The sequence below is a fragment of the Lepidochelys kempii genome, chromosome 1 (assembly GCF_965140285.1).
Source record: "Lepidochelys kempii isolate rLepKem1 chromosome 1, rLepKem1.hap1, whole genome shotgun sequence".
NCBI lineage: Eukaryota > Metazoa > Chordata > Testudines > Cheloniidae > Lepidochelys > Lepidochelys kempii.
Genome location: NC_136380.1, coordinates 342832763 through 342852008, shown reverse-complemented (window position 1 = coordinate 342852008; position 19246 = coordinate 342832763). Strand labels below are relative to the sequence as shown.

At 47.3% G+C, this 19246-nt stretch overlaps 1 long non-coding RNA gene across 2 annotated transcripts in view; it reads right to left on the bottom strand.

Moving 5' to 3' along the window:
* LOC140905449 (uncharacterized) overlaps positions 1 to 14937 on the bottom strand; it is a 33347-nt gene extending 18410 nt beyond the window's left edge. For both annotated transcript variants that reach the window (XR_012156855.2, XR_012156854.2), the window contains exons 1-2: positions 14854 to 14937; positions 9073 to 9156 (exon numbers count right to left, since the gene is read on the bottom strand). This is a non-coding gene — a long non-coding RNA (uncharacterized LOC140905449). The remainder of the gene's footprint in view (positions 1 to 9072; positions 9157 to 14853) is intronic.
* Positions 14938 to 19246: the final 4309 nt, after the last annotated feature.

The following is a 19246-nucleotide window of genomic DNA, read 5'->3' as shown; positions in this document are numbered from 1 at the left end:
CCTCAGCTAAATATTCTAGTGAAAGAGTTTACCGACAGGAATGTTCACCAAAGGGGCACGTTTTAAGATAATATTGCAGAATAGTCATGGAAAGCAAATTTCAAATGAATAATGATAAATATTTGTGCTGCAAATCCAATTCTAAGAGTTACACGCACCCAGACAGGGGACAGAGAGGTACCATGTGCCCTGTTTATCCAGTCAAAACAATTCCAGTTTGGACTACGGAACGCCTGCAACCTCTTGCCCAGAATCAGATGATGAGGAATTATTCACAGAAACTATCTGGCAAATATTTTTGAGAAATCACAATCCACCTGTGAGCAACGTGCAAACAGGAAGAGAGGAGAAAATTGGCCAGTAGTTTATTTGGTATGGATTTGTGATGGGGGGCCTGTCCCGCACTGGCCATGAGAGCCCGGGTGTGTACTTGGTGCGGTTTACCCCTGTCCCTGACGCCTGCCCCTTTTGCGGCGTGAGGGAGACCCTGGTGCACGTATACCTGGAGTGCGCCTGATTGCAGCCACTGTTCTGTCTCCTCCTGACCATCCTTTTACTTTTCTGGTTGCACTTTTCCCCTCACCTTTTCATATACTCACACCCTATCCGTGGCCCCACAAAGTTGTAGGACCTCCTTGTCATCCTCCTCCTAGCACTGGCCAAAGTAGCCATCTATAAGACTAGGGAGAGGAGGTTGGCTGAGGGGGTTTCCCTGTGACTGTGGGGCCTATTTCCAGTCCTGCCTTCGCTCACATATCCGGTCAGAGTTCCTCTGGACAGCGTCCGCTGGCTCCCTTGACACCTTTGAGGAGCAGTGGGTGCTGTCCGGGGTTCTCTGCTCGGTGTCCCCTTCAGGTTCCCTTTGTTTGACCCTTTGACCTTCACCCTTTGACCTGTTACATTTTTGGTTGTCCCCCATAATTAATTGAGTTCCTGGACCTTGTGGATCCTCCCCTAAGGCTGGAGGAGGGTGCTTTAGTACTTCCCAGAACCCAATAGGACTGGCTCTCAGAGAGTTAAAACCAGCCTAGGGAGGCTGAGCGCAGGCAGCCAAAGGAATGGCTGCAGGGGAAACAGCTAATTAGGGCTGCAGCTGCAGACAATTAGGGCGGCAACTGGACCAGCCAATCAGGGCCCAGCTGGCCCATATAAAAGGAAGCTGCAGACCAGAGCAAGGGAGTCTGCTACAGGGAGCCCTAGGGAGAAGACTGGCTTCCTAGAGGGTTACAGAGAGACCAGCACCTGGGGGAGAAGGGAGAGCTCCTGCCCAGTTGCCAGGATTTACAGGCTCGAGGCCCTGGGAAGAGGGCAAAGGAGCTGGAGCCAGAGGCAGGATCAGAAGGAACGGAGGCTGCGGGGAAGTGGCCCAGGGAATAGAGACAGTGAGCTGGAAGGAAGAGGCAACAGGAAGATGCTGTTTGCAGGGTCCCTGGGCTGAGGCCCCGAGTAGTGGGTAGACCTGCTCTCCCTCCCAACCTGCTCTCCCCGCTGAAGGAGTGGCCCATCTGCCAAGCCACTGCCAGGAGAGGCTGGACTCTTGTTGGAAGGGTCCCCGGGGAGTGAAGAAACCAGATGGTGACCCGGCTGGAGGGTTGTGCCACAAAGCAGAAGCTGAGAGAAAGGAGCAGTAACGGGTCTACAGGCCCAAGCAAGGATGGGAGAGCCACCACCACCTGAGGGTGCACCTGCTGGGACTGAGCTAATTCCCAAAATGCCCAACAGGAGGTGCAAGTGTGGTGAGTGACCCCGTGACAAAATTATTCACCCAGCTCTAATGATGAAATGGACTGCAACTGGCAAAGAAAAAGTTAACTAAGGGGGGAAAAAAGTTATACAGCCCAAACCTTAGGGTATGACCCACTGCCTATAGACTCAGTGGAAAAACTCCCCTTTGACTTCAATTGGAAGCAGACATTTTTCACAAACAAATTCAGTTGAAAGCCCAATTCTCTCACTCCACGAGCTGCTGCTACTTCTTTGTGACTTAGCCCTCAAGCCAGGTCACCAAATGATTTCCCCGTCCTGGGTTGGAAAGTCTCTTACGACAAACAGGTTCAGGCAGTCTTCCTATTCACTGCCTCATAGTGCCACCCTGTCAGTGGCTGGCAGGGGAACCTGGGCCTGCCCTCTGCTCCAGGTTCTGGCTCAGGGACTCTCCTGCCAACAGTCAAGGTCTGTTCCCCCTTAGACCTTACTGTCTTTCCCTGAGCCTTGTCCTACCTTCCCCCAGCTCTGGGTTTTCCAGCCTGAAAAATCCTCCCTTCTCCCCGGGAGTGACTATAGACTTTCCTTTCTGTTACCAATTTCCTGCCTTTATCAGCCCAGCCCAGCTTGTTCCTCCTCAGCAGGGCTTCCTCATTCCATCAGGGGATTGATTAGCCACCTGATTCCTCTGAGCTGTGGCCTGTTGTGTTAATTAGCCCCCTTCTCTGTCTGCATTAACCCTTTCAGGGCAAGTGTGGAGGTGAACACCCCAGACCTACTAAACAACGAGTAAAGGGGGAAGATGTCCACATACATTTGAAAAGTGTTAACATTCAGGACAGAGGGGGAATTATTTTGGGTGGGTCAAAGAGAATGTAGGGCTTGATGCAAAGCTCATGGAAGACAATAGACATGTGCTTTGGATAAGACCCTTACTGTCATTACTTATTGATCATGTGTATGCTGGTAGTGCCTAAGGACCAACCAAGAATGTGCTAGCAGTAGACAGTCCCATTCCCAAGGAGTTTACAATCTAAATAGACTAGAGAGACACAGGGTTGGGGAAGGGGTAGAACACACAGGTAGAGTGAACAAGGTGATGGCAGCAAACCTCATAGTAATGCAACAGTTATTTTCTTAGGTGGATTTAGTTAGGAGGGAATCAGCTAAATGGAAAGAAAAGGGAAAGGTAGGGGAGGAGGACAGGATGGGGAAGAGAAGGTCAGGGGGCAGGTGTGGAGTAAAGCTAAGATGAAGGTGGGATTCTCTATAACTTGACGTCATTAAATCATGATTTGAGGACTTCAGTAGCTCAGCCAGAGGCTAGGGGTCTATTACAGGAGTGGGTGGCTGAGGTTCTGTGGCCTGCCATGTGCAAGAGGTCAGACCAGGTGATCATGATGGTCCCTTCTGGCCTTAAAGTCTGAGTCTGTGACTGTGTAAGAGAGGGAGGGAGATGGTTGGAGCAAGCAGCCAATCGGCACAGGGCAGAGAAAGTCACAACATTCTAGAGGTTTGACTAGAACATTCAAGAGCGGAAAAGGTCCTTGGTTCTGCCCCAACCAACTGGGGTCTTTCCCTGGCTCTTCTCGGCAGTTCTCCCCCACGGCCATATGGTGAGGGGGTGGACAGGCACCAGATAGGTCCTGCTGCCCCCAGATTGTGACTGTGTGTGTGTGGGGGGGTCTCTCCTGCATAGGGTGACCAGACGTCCCGGTTTTAAAGGGACAGTCCCGTATTTAAGCCCCCCTGCAGGTGTACCGACTTTTTCTTTAAAAACGGACAAATTGTCCTATATTTTCTGTCTCCCTCCCACCACCCCCCCCATCAATACTGGCGGGTCCTGCTGCTAGCTGGATCCCTGCTCGCCAGCCGCTTGCCCACCAGTGGTGAGTGGGGGGGGGTCCAGTGGCTGACGATGAGGTTGGTGTGCAAGGGCAAAGTTGCAGTATGTGGGGCTGGCCACTCCCCCTGCCAGTTCATCAGCGCAGCCCCCACCATCCCGTTTCCGGCCGGCACTGGCTGCGTGCTGCAGTGGCTGGTGAATGTAGGCAGGTGCCAGGCAGCGGCCACTTACGTGTCACCTCTGCTGCCCACCCATTGGCCCTTTACGTGCTCCCCCTCTCGATGTCCTCTCTCTGCTTTGTCCCTTGGCCTCTCTCAGCCCCGCTGCTCCTTCATATCCCCCCAGCAGGGTGCATCCCGCTCCCAGCGCTGTGTGGCGAACCAGCCCCTGGTTGGAGCGCTCAGCTCACCAGCATCCTGGCAGACAGGCTCCCTCCCTCCCTCCTTTCTTCCTTCCCCCATTGCTTCTGGCTGGGCCGGTGCCCTGGGAAACCCCAAGAGCCTCCGGCCCGGGGCGCTGGCCAGGAGGAGCCGAGCCCTGCATATGCCAAAGCCCTGCACAGCGCTGGCAAGGGGCAGCCTCTCCGCCCCTCAGCTAAACTCTGGAGTGTCGGGTGGGGGAAGCAATTTCCAGCCTGTTCACGCCCTGAACCTGCAGGCTCCACAGCAGGCCCCCGGGCAGGGGTTTAGCACCCTCTTCACCCATGCCTCTCCCCTGCCCCGGGTCCTGCTCCCAGGGAGCATGGGGATGCTCCATCCCCTAGGCACACTCCTCTGCTGAGCCACCTCTCTGGCCAGGTTTCCTGAAGCCCCTGAAGTCAGGTTCCCTGGGCCCTGGTGCACAATGCATTCTTAGGGCTTAACCCCTTCCTGCCTGCTCTGTAGCCGGGGATAGGAGGCGGCTGGGTTATGTCGGTGGCCATCCTGGAGGTGTTAGCTGCCTTTCAACACTGTGTGGGCAGGAAGTGACAAGCTGCTTCCAGCCACACAGCGGTGTGTGTGGGGGGAAGAGATGAGCTCTGCAAGGACACAGGGCAGGTCATCCCTTCCCCTCCTCTTCCTCCCCTGCAGCTGGAAGCAGCTCCCTTCCCTCCTGCACAGTGCTGAAAGGCTGCTGCTGGGCACATTCTGGTGTGAACCCTGCAGAAATCTGGGGAGGGTGCGCATGTGACTCTGCATGCCCCCAGCCCATGTGTTGCCCATGTGTTGTCTCCCGTGGTACCAGGAGAGGCGGGTCTATTCCAGGGGGCCCAGCCAGGCATGGAGGGCAGAGAGCACTGGGCAGGGAGGGTCAGGTTGGTTGGTCATGGTGAGAGAGGTGTACGGGAGTGTATGTGTGTCAACCCTCCCCATGTGAACCTTAAAGATAAGAAGGTAAATAAAAAGAAACCAACTACACAGTATTTCTTTTTAGCAGGGGCTTGATCAACTTGATGTTACTTTGAACGTCTACACAATTGATTGCCATTGAACTCGCCTGAATATGAGTAATTTTACCAGGTGTCCCCTATTCAGTATAGAGAAATATGGTCACCCTACATAAGAGCACTGCCCTATCTCAAAAAGAAAAGGAGTACTTGTGGCACCTTAGAGGCTAACAAATTTATTTGAGCATAAGCTTTTGTGAGCTACAGCTCACTTTATTGGATGTGTGCAGTGGATGTGGATTTTCCACTGCATGCATCTGATGAAGTGAGCTGTAGCTCACGAAAGCTTATGCTCAAATAAATTTGCTAGTCTCTAAGGTGCCACAAGTACTCCTTTTCTTTTTGCGGATACAGACTAACACGGCTGCGACTCTGAAACCTGTCCTATCTCAGTGGAGTATTGGGAGGATAAACATGTTAAAGACATGAGAGGCACTCAGCTACTGTGGTAACGGGGACCAGATAAATACGTTCGAATGATTGGGCGGGCAAACATTTGCAACAACTAAAACCCTTAAATTTACTTCCGTTTTGTACCTTTAATGAAAAGACTGTGCCATTTTGCCTAACGTCCACCCTCACACAATGTACAGTTAAGCAGCTCATCCTCAAATGAGTCGTTCTTTCTTGAGGAATACATTTGAAGCAAGGCAGTAAAGAACAAGGATGCCCCGAACCATAGAGAAGCAAGGCACACATTGTTTCTGTATGAAGTTGACTAGGAAAAGGCTTCCACTGCAAAAAGCAGTAAACAAATGCAGCCATGAAGTAAACCCACTGATCGCAACCTTTTCTCACACTGATGTCATCTTGGTGTAACTCTCTAGACTCACTCGTGTCGCTCCTGGTTTCCCCCAGCATCGGGGGACTGGCGATTGAGGCACAATGTTTGTTTGTGACTGACTCATCTTTTCCACTCTGGAGGGAAATCAAACAGATCATCTTTATTACTGTATCTGGGTGGTTTTTTTGTTTTTTTTAAAAAATTAAATACTCCCTTAGCTTCACCGACACATATTAAACCCTGGTTTTTCACCCCAAATCACAAGCTCACAGTTATTTTGTATTAGAAATAGACTAAAAATATTCAGCTTTGAAAGACTACTTTGGGGTCTGGGGGAAGTGGGGAAGGGCAATATGAACCGTTGGTAGTGGTACAGACCTTGAATTTACCAGACAACGGCACATTTCGGTAACCTATTAGTCATGTGAATTTTTTGGCTGAATAAAAATGATGTAGTGTTTTCCTACAGTATTGTTTTGTGCTAGACTGTTTCTTGGTGTATTCTGGAGCAACTGATGGCCCCAGCAGTTTAGGCACGTTCATCAGGATTGGCTCACACACAACCCTGGATAGAAAGTGCCATCAACTTTAATAAAGAGGGAAAGATGATTCTGTGAAGAAAGCCCCCAATCCTACAACACTGAAGCATCAACAGAGCTTTACTCATGTGAGCATGCTGAAGGGTGAGGGTGGAATTCAGACGCAGACTGATCTAGTGGATAGGGTTCTGGGTTGGGAGTGGGCTTCTATTCCCTTGACCTGTTGCATGATCTTATTTCTCAAGTTGCCTTATTTCTCTGCGCTTCTGCTTCTCCTCACACTAGATTGTAAGTGCCTCTTCCTATGTGTTTTCCCAGTGCCTGGAACAAATGGGCCTCAGTCTCAGTTGAGGCATGTTGGAATTACTGTAGTAATAAATGGCACAACACCCTTGGTTTTATTATAGCTTTGCTAAGCACAGAGCAACCAGCATGGCTTTGCCAAGGTCACATATCATTCAGCAGCAGAACTAGGACTAGCTGTCTCCTATTCTTCTTAGATTCTAATGCCAGAAGGAACCATTGTGAGCATCTAGTCTGACCTCCTGTATAACACAGGCCAGAGAACTCCCCCAAAATAATTCCTCCAGCAGATTTTTTTTAAAAAAAAATCCAGCATTGATTTAAAAATGGTCAGTGATGGAGAATCCACCACAGTGCTTGGTAAATTGTTCCAATAGTTATTTTCCCTCACTGTGAAAAAATGTTACACCTTATTGCCAGTCTGAGTTTGTCTAGTTCCAACTTCCAACCATTGTACCATGTTCTACCTTCCTGCTAGATTGAAGAGCCCATTGTTAAATATTTGCTCCCCATGTAGATGCTTATAGACTGTGATCAAGCCACCCCTTAACCATCTCTTTGTTAAGCCAAATAGACCATGCACTTTGAGTCTCTCTATAAGGCATGTTTTCTTGGATCTTCTGCTCTTGTCACTAGATAACACTGCTATTCTTGTACACAAGACATATTGGATAGAAAAAGAACAGTGTGTTCATTACAGTACATTGGGTTGCAATTAATACTCAGGGTATTCGTTTTAATTATTTTATACGTATAAGCCATTTTCACTATATTTGAAATATAATACATGTTGGTGATTTAAAGGAAATTGCACAAGCTCAGCAATCATTTTCCACAGTTAGGGTGTTGGTTTTGGTTTTTAAATCTGAAAATTCCTGTTGACTTCAATAGGTTTTGGATCAGACCTCAAGCAATTTGAATCCGATCTACCCAGAGCTAGCCTCTCTCTCCATATGTATGATGATGACACTAGCATCAGAGGTCCGCTGAATTGCTCAAGTGAAGGTCCCTGGCTTTGAAATTTGCTTCCCCCTTAGTTCTCAAGAGCCTGTATTTTAGGATCTAAAAGATCTACTGCAGGTCCTGCCTGTTATTCTAGGCTTTCGCTAGAGTGGGAAGGGGATGTCTAGGGGCAGGTTGTAGTGGTTGGAAATGTGGTTGATAGAGCTGGTCAAAAAATGTTGCCCATTTTTCACAAAAACTTTTCAAAACTTCTTATCAACATCATGGAATTTTTGAAAAATTTCAACCATCCCTTCTATAAAGTGATATTAAAATAGTAAAAGGTTTTCACAAACAGTGTGCAATAGTTTTGCAAAAGCATTGAAATTTCAGAAATGTAGCCAGCGCCTGCGGTTGAGAGTTTCGATCTCACAAATGAGAATACCTTGTTCTTATTCAGCATTTTTTGTCAGTAGACCTCAAAGTGCATCACAAAGGAGGTCAGTAGTATCATACCTATTTCACAGATGGGGAAACTGTGGCACATAACTAAGAAGTTCATTGGCAGCAGGCCAGGCATGGAATCTACGTCTCCAGAACCTTAGGCTAGTAGCTGAGCCACTAAACTATACTACTTCCTCCCAGAAGGGTACCTTTTTTCCTGTAATTATATAAAGCTGTGCAAGTTGTTTGTTGTGTGGGGTCTGAGCAGAGTGCAGGGATATACATCTATGATCTCTCGGCCTATTGAAATGTACAGGTTTGAGGTCCGAATCTCAGCTGCTGTAAATCAGCGTTGCTCCATTGAAGTTAGAGTGACTCCAATTTGGACCAGCTGAGAATCTGGCCTAGTGTTTTTTATTTTTGTACAGTAGCCAGAGCAGTGGCTGGTCATTTTATAAATAAAGAACAATGAACATAAATTAAATACACAATACACCTCAATGGGTAGTGTGGTGTTTCAGCCTACATTAATGTCAATGGAAATTATGCGTATGAGTAAGTAGGTGACCACGGTGGAGAAAATCCAGAGTGTTAAAAGCCATCTAAAAATTCAGACATACAAGACAATAAAGTGTTAAATAAAAGCTGGCATTTGAAAGAGCTGGAGTGTTAATTTTACAATGGGAAGAACTTTTAAGATGCGATTTTCAAAAGGCTTGACTTCAAGAGGAGCAGAGTTAGGCCAGTGCTGAACTATATAAACTGTGTTTCGATACTGGCCACTAAAGTTCTTCCCCTGGTGGTATAAGAAAGGCTCTTCTTTTGATCTAAATAGCACAGGGGTGTGTCTGGTTTCAGAGTAGCAGCCGTGTTAGTCTGTATTCGCAAAAAGAAAAGGAGGACTTGTGGCACCTTAGAGACTAACAAATGTATTTGAGCATAAGCTTTTGTGAGCTACAGCTCACTTCATTGGGTGCATTTAGTGGAAAATACAGTGGGCAGATTTATATACACAGAGAACATGAAACAATGGGTGTTACCATACACATTGTAAGGAGAGTGATCACTTAAGGTGAGCTATTACCTGTTTCATAAAGGTGGGCAACGGAGAGGAAACAGCAAAATGAAATAGACATTCTTGCCATCCCTGAGGTCATATTGAAGTTATCTGCATAAATGAGACATTGAAATCTTAAGGCAATATTCAGCTGATCTCAAAGCAGCCAAGGTTGAATATGTCTGCACACATTGTCATTATTCTTCTGAGAATCACAAAGTTCAAAAACTGGAAAGAAACAGCAGTGGAAAGAAACCTGAGTAATACTCTTAGGTAGGGTGACCAGATGTCCCAATTTTATAGGGACACTCCTGATTTTGGGGGCTTTTTCTTATATAGGCACTTATTACCCTCCACCCTCGTCCCGATTTTTTATACTTCCTATCTGGTCACCCTACTCTTAGGCCCAGATTGCCAAAAGTAACTTGCAATTTGGAGTTTGCCTCCATTTGGTCACTGCCCACCTGGAGACACCTTAAAGGGGACAAGATTTGTACAAAAGGCCGAGCCCTCACACTCTGAAAATCAAGCTCCTTCAAGGTGTCTCTGTTTTGGCACCCAAAAATAAGGCCCCAGAATCACTAGTAACTTTGAAATTCTTGGCCTTAGGGCTTGTCTGCATGGGGAAATTGACCTCCATAGCTATTCCAGACTTTCACATGTAGACAAGACCTTAATGCTAGAGTGACATCCTTTTTAAGGAGGCAGGGTTGGAGCAGTGGCCTGTAACTCAAGAGCTATAGGTTCTAGTCCCAGTTTAGCCACTTGCCTGCTGGATGACCTTAGGCAAGTCATTTTCCCTCTCTGTGCCTCAGTTTCCCAATTTTAAAAGGGGGCTGACCTCCTTTGTAAAATGCTTTGAGATCTACTGATGAAAAATGCTATTTGAAAGTGAAGCATTATTATCTGTAGAGAATTGAGTGATTGTAAGGTGCCAGGCTGACAAACTTAGAGCGTAAGTCCTTTTTTTTCACAGAAGATCCATTGGCCTTGTGAGCTTTCCTTATATACTGTCTTTCAAACTCCACCTGCACAGAGAGGAATCCAGTATCCATGGCCCATTCAGTCCTGGGCCTCTCTGCTGACATTGGCACTTAGTGTAAATCCTGGTGGTGAATTTTTGCTGTGGACACGCCTACTGTAGAAACTGATCATGCAGTCTGATCATGCAGATCATTTCACAGAAGATACCAAACAGTCTGCAGATGCCAGTGGGTCATTATTTTGCCAGCATTGAGCCAATAACCTGGAGGCAAAAGGGTTTTAATCCCACTACCACCTCCTTGAAACATCCTGTCCCAGATCTCTCCCCCATTCCCACGGACACTTTGGTCTAAAGCCTAAATGCCTGATTTGCAAAGTCATCATTTTGCCTTTACCGAACCGTTATTGGCTGTCACCTTAATTCTCTACAGCGGCGAGGAATCACATAGCCCATAATGACATTATACTGTAGAAGGGAGTATGATTCTGTACTATATCAGGTCAAACTGGTCAGGGAGAAGCCATGCTTTGTGTTCGGGTACAGCAGAGAGAATGCAAAGATCGTGAGCGTGGCTTTGATCTGTCCAGGCACAGTCTTTCATCCAACTATCTAAGCAGGATGTGAAGCCATTTGCAGTGAGTTACAAAGGTGTCGGCAGGCCTCGATTTCTTCCCCCCCCCACCCCATGCTACTGAGGGTGACGTGTTGGAGTCACTGTTGAAAAGGCTAGAATAATGACTGTGGTTTTTTTTAGAGGCAAGGGAAGGAGCTGGTCTGAACTTTGGTGTGAGATCCCATGTGAGTCTATCTATATATCGATATGGCTCTCATCACTAGAGTGTCTGAAGTGCTTCACAGTCATTAGTGGACTTATCCTCTTTAATATCCCTGTGAAATAGAGACGTATTATGCCCATTTTACAGAGGGGGCACTAAGGTGTAGGGTAGGTTAAGTGACTTATCTTAGGTCCCACAGTAGGTCAGTGGCAAAGCCAGAAAAAAACCCACGCAGGTCTCCCAAGTCACAGGCCTGTGCCCTACCCACTGGACCATCCTTCCTACTAAATGATCTTCAAAGGATTTTAAAAGAGAGAGCCCAAAGGTGGCTGCAGATGGGAAAAAGATCTAGAAAGCTGGAAGCCTGGAGCAGAGAGCTTGATTGTGCCTTGTAGATAAAGCCCAGCGTGAGGGCGGTGTGACTCTACCTGCCCACTGCTACACCCCTTTACGGAGTGCAGCTTGCTGGGCCCCGGGAGCCAGCCAGTTCAGCAGGTTGGGGCTGACACAGGGGGCCCACCTCTGCCTCTTGTCTGCAGAATCGTGCACCCCCCAGGAAATAGCAATGGGACAGCCCTTGCACTCCTTCAAGTGCAATGACTGCAAATCCACTTGGCCCTTGTTCAGGCCACTCAAGCGAAGTCTCCGGACGCCCTCCCCCTGTCCTGTGCACCTGCACCAGAGCTCACCAGAATCTAGCAATGAGTCAGCACGGGCTTGATAGCCAGATGTGGAGCTGATAACACAGATGGTGAGGCAAACAGAATGGGGGAGAAGAAGAAGGCAGAGACAGAACTCTGTAGACCGAGCTAGAAAGAGGTGCCGATCTGGGCTCAGAACAAAGGTGCCCTTCAGAAGAGAGCCTGGTACTGAGGGCCCAATTTTGATCTCACGTACGTGAGAGACAATCAGTGCCACCCATGGAGTGACACCAGTGTGAAACCAGAGCGAGAGCAGAATCCGGCTCTTAGGTAGAAGATCCCAGGGCATTCTGGGTAATCTTCCTTGGCAAAAACAATGTCTGAGGTAAAACTTGGAAACTTTCTAAACATCAAATATTTTGATTATGATCAATCTTGTTGGGGGAGATCAAACTACTTCAGAGTGGGGAGAGCAGGGGGAATCTGGGGACATCGTCCTTCAGGTACTTGCCAATTGGTGTGGCCTTGTACACTGCACAATGGGAAAGCATTTGTCCTCAGGGTGTCAGCTGTGGCAGTGACAATGGATCAGTGGCCGGGGAAGTGAATGAATTTCCTTGTAGGGGCAAGGGAAGATTTGGTGGCACTGCCCGTAGTGCCAGGGAGTGGGACGAATATGTCCCCATCTCCCTTTCGGCCTGACGCTAATAACCAAGGGCACATTGCCTAGAAAAATGATGAGCCTGGCGTTTGAAAACTGGGGAGTTCCATTAAATTGCAGGGGTACGGAGAGGGATTTGGTAGAGGGATGTACTCTGGGTCACCTTAAACTGCTGCCCTGGGGATGAATTCTTCAGTCACGTCCAGGGCTCCTAGAGCACAAGGACAGGGGCTCTTGTTGAGCATTTTTATCCATCTGAAAAAATAAGGGCAATCGTATTGTCTTTTCCTTCTAGGAACAACACAGATCATGAAGCACAAAGGGCAGCTGATACAAGAGCTGCAAGGTTTACACCCTGCAGTTACTGTGGGTGCTTTGATGCCTGTTTCCTGTGTCGAGTGAAAAAAAAAAAAGACTGTATCCGTACATTTTTTTGATTTCCTTTTAAACTGTGTTTGATGTTCCGCTTGCCCTTGAGGCAGAAGGTGGGCCCCTTTGCTCCTCCTGGCCCCCTTCTACCCTGAACGATGGGGAAGGCCCCAAAAGGAGGCCACTGGAGCCGCTGTGCAGAGCTCATTTAGGCCCCGATGCTTCAAGGAACAACATGCAGGTGTCTCTGTGAGTGCAAGATACCCAACTGGAGACTCCGGGGGGGGGGGGGGGGGGGGCTCTGCACCCTAACCCTCCCTCTTTGCAGGATCAGGGCCCTACGGCAAAGCCTGACTGGCTGCAAGATCACAACCTGGATTGGAGGGAGACCTTTGCTCTAGTTTATTTACTCATGGCTTTGTGTGTAAATTTTGGAGAGGTAGGGGGAGAGGCTGAAGCCCCCTCCCCCTCTGGTAAGCAGAGGAAGAAGATGTTGTCTCTTGTGGTTAGAAAACCAGACACGTGTCAAACATTCGTACTCAAGTCCTTAAGAAAAATATCACGTGAGCTTCAATATAGCTTGTGGCAAAGCCCCAGTCAGCTGGGCCTGCCAGCGAGTTATTTGGAGTGGAAAGAAATGGAGTCAAAGGCAGCTACATGGCTTATAAGTGGCAGCAGACGGGATGGTGCAGTAGTTCTCAACGGTTTTGCATTGTGGGACTCTCTTCCCAGCCAGCAATATGGGATGGACGTAGTATTTACCTCCCCTGATCCCTACTCATGACCCCCCTGGTGCAGAACAGCAAGCTGTGGCCCGTGTGCAGAGTAACCCCCTGAAAAACAAGTTTTTGCGAATTTTCTGCCATAAACGGTTGCTGTTTCTTTATAAAAGCAGATCACATCCTACTTCTCTGATCATCACTCCAGGGGGGTTAAATTCACCCTCACTGAGAACCAAGAGCGGGCAAACTGGCTTTGTGCAGATAGTCAGCAGATTGTGAGGCAATCTCTCTGCAGACATTAGTCCAGCCTCGGGGCTGGAAGAGCAACCGGAGCCTTGCCCCAGATCACAACACTGGCATCTATGTAAGTGGACAGCTAGGGCCGTGCCCCTGGTCTGCCTTCGGTACATCAGTTTAATCCAAACCAGCACACAGCCCTCGCCTTGCAGCAGACGGGGGATGCCGTGGCCTCTATGTTTGGCTGCTCAGCCCACATCCTACCAAGGTTGGGCTAGCATAAGCCTTAAATGGCAAAGAGGCTCTTACTTGTATTACAGCAGCACCTATCGGCTCCATCATCAGGGCCCTGTTGTGTTAGGCACACCTAGGGCATGGCTACCTGGCACATTCAGCCCGGGTCTGTGGGATCTGGGGTTGTGGACCCAGTGTTTCCAAGCCTGTGCTTGAGTGTCCTCCCTGCACGGTAAACTTGGGTTTAGAATTGCTGGATCTGGATCTCACAGCCACACTAATATGTCCATTCTGCACTATGCAGACCTTGGGATCTGTGGCTTGAGCTGCGTCCACACAGCAAAATGACAGGGCTAGGACCCAAATCACAGCATGACCTGAGTCTTGAGTGCTTGCTGACCTGAGTCAGACTTTGGCCTGGTCTACACTGGGGGGGGCGGTGAGCTAAGTCAGTCTAAGTTACGCGACTTCAGCTACAAAAATAGAGTTGCTGAAGTCGACGTACTTAGAGCTACTTACTGCGGTGTCTTCACTGCGGTAAGTCAACTGCTGACGTTCCCCGATCGACTCCACCTGTGCCTCTCACTCCGGTAGAGAACTGGAGTCGACAGGAGAGCGCTCGATTTATCGCATCTTCACTAGACGCGATAAATCGACCTGTGCTGGATCAATCGCTCTGGAGGTAAGTGTAGACATGCCCTTTGTGTGTGGACAGAAAGACGCTCATACCTAAGTCGGAGCCTGGGCTTAGTGTGCTAGACATACCCTTAGTGAGAGACAGTCCTTGCCCAAAGGAATGTATAACTAGACAAAACAGACAAGAAGTGGGAGGGCAAGAAAGGAAGACAAAGAGCTGAAGTGACTCACCTGAAGTCACATAACAGGTCAGCAGCAGAGCAGGGAACAGAACGTGGGCCTACAGAAGCCCAGGCTAATGGAGTAGCCACTAGACCATACAGCCTACCTCTTGTCCCCTGCTGATGAATTTCACTGTATGTGTATTTGATCGTATTTCTCACAGCTGCTCAAAATGTTCACTACTTTCCTTCCCCTTGCCTCCATGTTTTGAACAGCTACGATACCCCTTGCAACGTCTAATTCACCAACATTTTAACAAAGCTTTTCATAAAGATTTCAATAGAAATTAAAAAAAAAAAAGAACAACGGATGTTTTTTCACTTACCTTTACTAGTACCATTTAGGCCAGAATGTGAAAACACAGTATGCTCTGTTTAAATGGGCGTAAGCTATGCCGTTTAATCCTCAGACCAAAAAAAAAAAAAAAAAGCTCAACGTATTTTTATAGCACATCACTATTCATCAAAACACTCCCTTTCCCGATCTCTACTAATTCGTTTTAGTGGAAGGTTACCCTGGATAGGATTTCCACCCCCCCCCCCCCCCCCCCCCCCCCCCCCGCATGCCTTGCTGGGGCTGATCATTAAACAGGGTGGAGCCAAATGACTTTAACCCTAGAGTAGCCCAGTATTACTGGCAGTTGCAGCTCTTCCTTTTCGTGCTGGTAAATACTGGTCGTGTGTGGACAGAATACTTTCTCTCTCTGATTGGTAAGGCGATGGCAAATCAACTTCTATTAAGAATATTTCTCAAGTCTGAGGATGCTTCTTTCTGCTCCACATGTACTAAGTAGCACATGTTTTAAGACCATCACTGAGTGAAATGTTGACCTTTTTTGCATTTGGACAGTTATGGACTCTTCAAAAATGACGAGTTGAGTCACTTTGCAACTGCCTCACCCCACCCCACCCCACCCTCCCTGTGGAAACAATTTAAAGAACGAATTAGGCTTTGAAGTCATCTGACTGGCTCTGTATCAGCTTCACTCTGAGCTGTGATTGTTAGCAGGATGGCGTGATGCAAGACCTTTGCTGTAAATTAGGTTGGAAAACTTGAGAAGGTAGAATAGGAAGCTTCTGTGTTTGACCAGCATAGGGTGGTACGGTGTGCTTTTCTGAAGTGTGGCCAGTTCCCAATGCTTCTTGTGCAGCTGCTCACTTGTAAAATGTCATATAAAATTGCATGCCCTCTGGATGACACAGGTCAGAGAATTTCACCTAGTAATTGCCACACTAAGCTCAATAACTTATGGGTGAACCGGAGCATTTCCAGTTAAGAAAGCTTGAATCTCCCATGACTATTATTCCTTTGGAATCATATTAGATTATACTAGGTTTGCTTGGTATATATTTTTTGTTTTGCTTATCAGAAGCGAGTAAATGAAGTACAGGTATGGCCCAATTCTTTCCTATTACAGCTTGGAAGAATTTCTAGTAACACTTGAAGGAAGTAGTGTAGGTAGGATATGCATCTTCACTAAACTAATGGGATCAGGAAGAGACAGAGAGAGGTCATGGTCTCTTTAAGGGTCTAGCATTGAGGTTAGGGGGAGTGGATTAAACGTTGTCAGTGTAAAGCAAGTGAAATCTGTCCCTCCCAGATATTTAAAGCCTTTAGAAACCAGTTAATTTGACTCTGCTTTCCTAATTTTCTGCCAAAAGCGTTTCTTCAGTTTTGGACATGTTTACCTAGAAACGCCGTATTCCTCTAATACCATCTAGTGCTGTCACTTTTACTCAGACATACCAGATTATCATCTGCAAAAACTGGGATCTGGTATTCCTTCGTATTTCTCACAATGCCATGCACCTCTTTTGCTGCAAGGATTGCAACTGCTAGTGTGCCTATAGATAAGGCCAACAGGAATGGGAACAATGGGCTTCATCTCCTAATGTAAAGGTTCTGTTTGCCATTCACGCTGTCATGGTGAATTCTTAAACTAGTATTTGTCTGTATAATCAGAGAGTAGAGGAGCCCTAGTCATGGAGCAGCACCCCACTGTGCTAGGTGCTGTACAAACTCAGAAGGTGATTGTGAGTTCTTTGGGGCCAGGAGTCTTAGTGGTGGTTGTTTAACACCTTTAACACAATGGGGGCACTAACCCCTTTCTGGGAATTTAGAAACTACAGTAATAGGAAAAATAAATAATACCAGAATAGTTTGATAGATGTCAGTCAAAGTGAAATTTCCCAACTGTTGCAACAAAGCAATTCCTTGACATGCCATCTTTGGGTCTGTAATCCATCTATAATATATCTTTGGGTCTGTAGTCCAAGGGTGGTGGACATTTGAGTGCTGGAGCAAGTGCCTTAAAATGAGTCTTCCCAGAGCTGATCTGCAGTGTGGTGTGCCCCGGCCTGTGTGTGTGTTAGAGGAGGTTTTAAGAGCCTGGTTCAACAAGGCAGGTTAAAGGGGGCCCATGCTGGCAGAATAAGTAGACTCAGTGGTACCTCAGCACATCAGGTGACTTCCCAAGGGGTCCAACCCGTCACACTCCTATTAAACTAAAGAGAAACCTCTGCTAGCTATGGCAATATTAGGATTATTTCTTGCTTTAAAAATCTATGAACACAGAGGGGGTAAACTGAGGCACAGCGACTGATGTGACTTCCACAAGGTCACACAGTGTGCCACTGCCAGAACTGGGAATAGATCCCAGAAGCCTGAAAGAATCAATTATTTCTAAACAGCTGTTTTGTTAAGATGACTCACAACCCCTTCTGGTTAAGCATCAGGACTCAAAGGAGTTAGTCATTTACAGAAGATAATAGCAAACTTAAGAAAAAGCCCTAAAGGCCACAGAGGCTGTTTAGAGATGATCAAGAAGAAAATTGACTTTGAATAAAAAAACATAGGAAACTCATTAACCAAGAGAAATCCAGCTATCGTCTCTGCTCATTTCTTGAGGCCCTGTGCTCTGATTCAGTCATGAATGTTAAATATTTGGATTGTAACTACAGATGTGTCAAAAAAAATTAGCACTGGGAACTGATTGGTCTCCATCAGTCAACTGGCAGGCAGCAAATTACTGTGAATTTGAAAAGAGGCGTCTGTGTGTTCAACAGAATAGAACAGGTTTGTGTGGAAAGTGCATCCATTCCTTAAGAGATACAGTGAGTGGTGAAAAACTGCTTAGGCAGTGTGATTGAGTAGATAGCACACTATCGTGGGACTCAGGAGACTTGGCTTCTATTCACAGCTCTATCACTGGCTGCTTGGGTGACCTTGGGCAAGCCCATTTCTCTCTCTGTGCCTGGAAAAAGGCTAATGTAGTGCCCATCTTTAAAAAAGGGAAGAAGGAGGATCTGGGGAACTATAGGCCAGTCAGCCTCACCTCAGTCCCCGGAAAAACCATGGAGCAGGTGCTCAAGGAATCAATTCTGAAGCACTTAGAGGAGAGGAAAGTGATCAGGAACAGTCAGCATGGATTCACCAAGGGCAAGTCATGCCTGACTAATCTAATTGCCTTCTATGATGAGATAACTGGCTCTGTGGATGAGGGGAAAGCAGTGGACGTGTTGTTCCTTGACTTTAGCAAAGCTTTTGCCACGGTCTCCCACAGTATTCTTGCCAGCAAGTTAAAGAAGTATGGGCTGGATGAATGGACTATAAGGTGGATAGAAAGTTGGCTAGATTGTCGGGCTCAACAGGTAGTGATCAATGGCTCCATGTCTACTTGGTAGCCAGTATCAAGTATAGTGCCCCAAGGGTCGGTTTTGTTCAATATCTTCATTAATGATCCGGAGGATGGTGTGGATTGCACCCTCAGCAAGTTTGCAGATGGCACTAAACTGGGAGGAGAGGTAGATACACTGGAGGGTAGCGATAGGATACAGAGGGCCCTAGACAAATGAGAGGATTGGGCCAAAAGAAATCTGAGGTTCAACAAGGACAAGTGCAGAGTTCTGCACTTAGGATGGAAGAATCCCATGCACCGCTACAGACTAGGGGCTGAATGGCTCGGCAGCAGTTCTGCAGAAAAGGACCTACGGGTTACAGTGGACGAGAAGCTGGATATGAGTCAACAGTGTTCCGTTGTTACCAAGAAGGCCAATGGCATTTTGGGCTGTATAAGTAGGGGCATTGCAACCAGATCGAGGGATGTGATCATTCCCCTCTGTTCGACATTGGTGAGGCCTCATCTGGAGTACTGTGTCCAGTTTTGGGCCCCACACTACAAGAAGGATGTGGAAAAATTGGAAAGAGTCCAGCGGAGGGCAACAAAAATTATTAGGGGACTGGAACACATGACTTATGAGAAAAGGCTGAAGGAACTGGGATTGTTTAGTCTGTGGAAGAGAAGAATGAGGGGGGATTTGATAGCTGCTTTCAACTACCTGAAAGGGGGTTCCAAAGAGGATGGATCTAGATTGTTCTCAGTGGTAGCAGATGATAGAACAAGGAGTAATGGTCTCAATGGGGGAGGTTTAGGTTGGATATTAGGAAAAACTTTTTCACTAGGAGGGCGGTGAAACACTGGAATGCGTTACCTAGGGAGGTGGTGGAATCTGCTTCCTTAGAAGTTTTTAAGGTCAGGCTTGACAAAGCCCTGGCTGGGATGATTTAGTTGGGGACTGGTCCTGCTTTGAGCAGGGGGTTGGACTAGATGACCTCCTGAGGTCCCTTCCAACCCTGATATTCTATGATTATATGAATTTCCCTATTTGTAAAATGGGGATAATGCTACCGATCTTCTTTGCAATGTACTTTCAGATTTA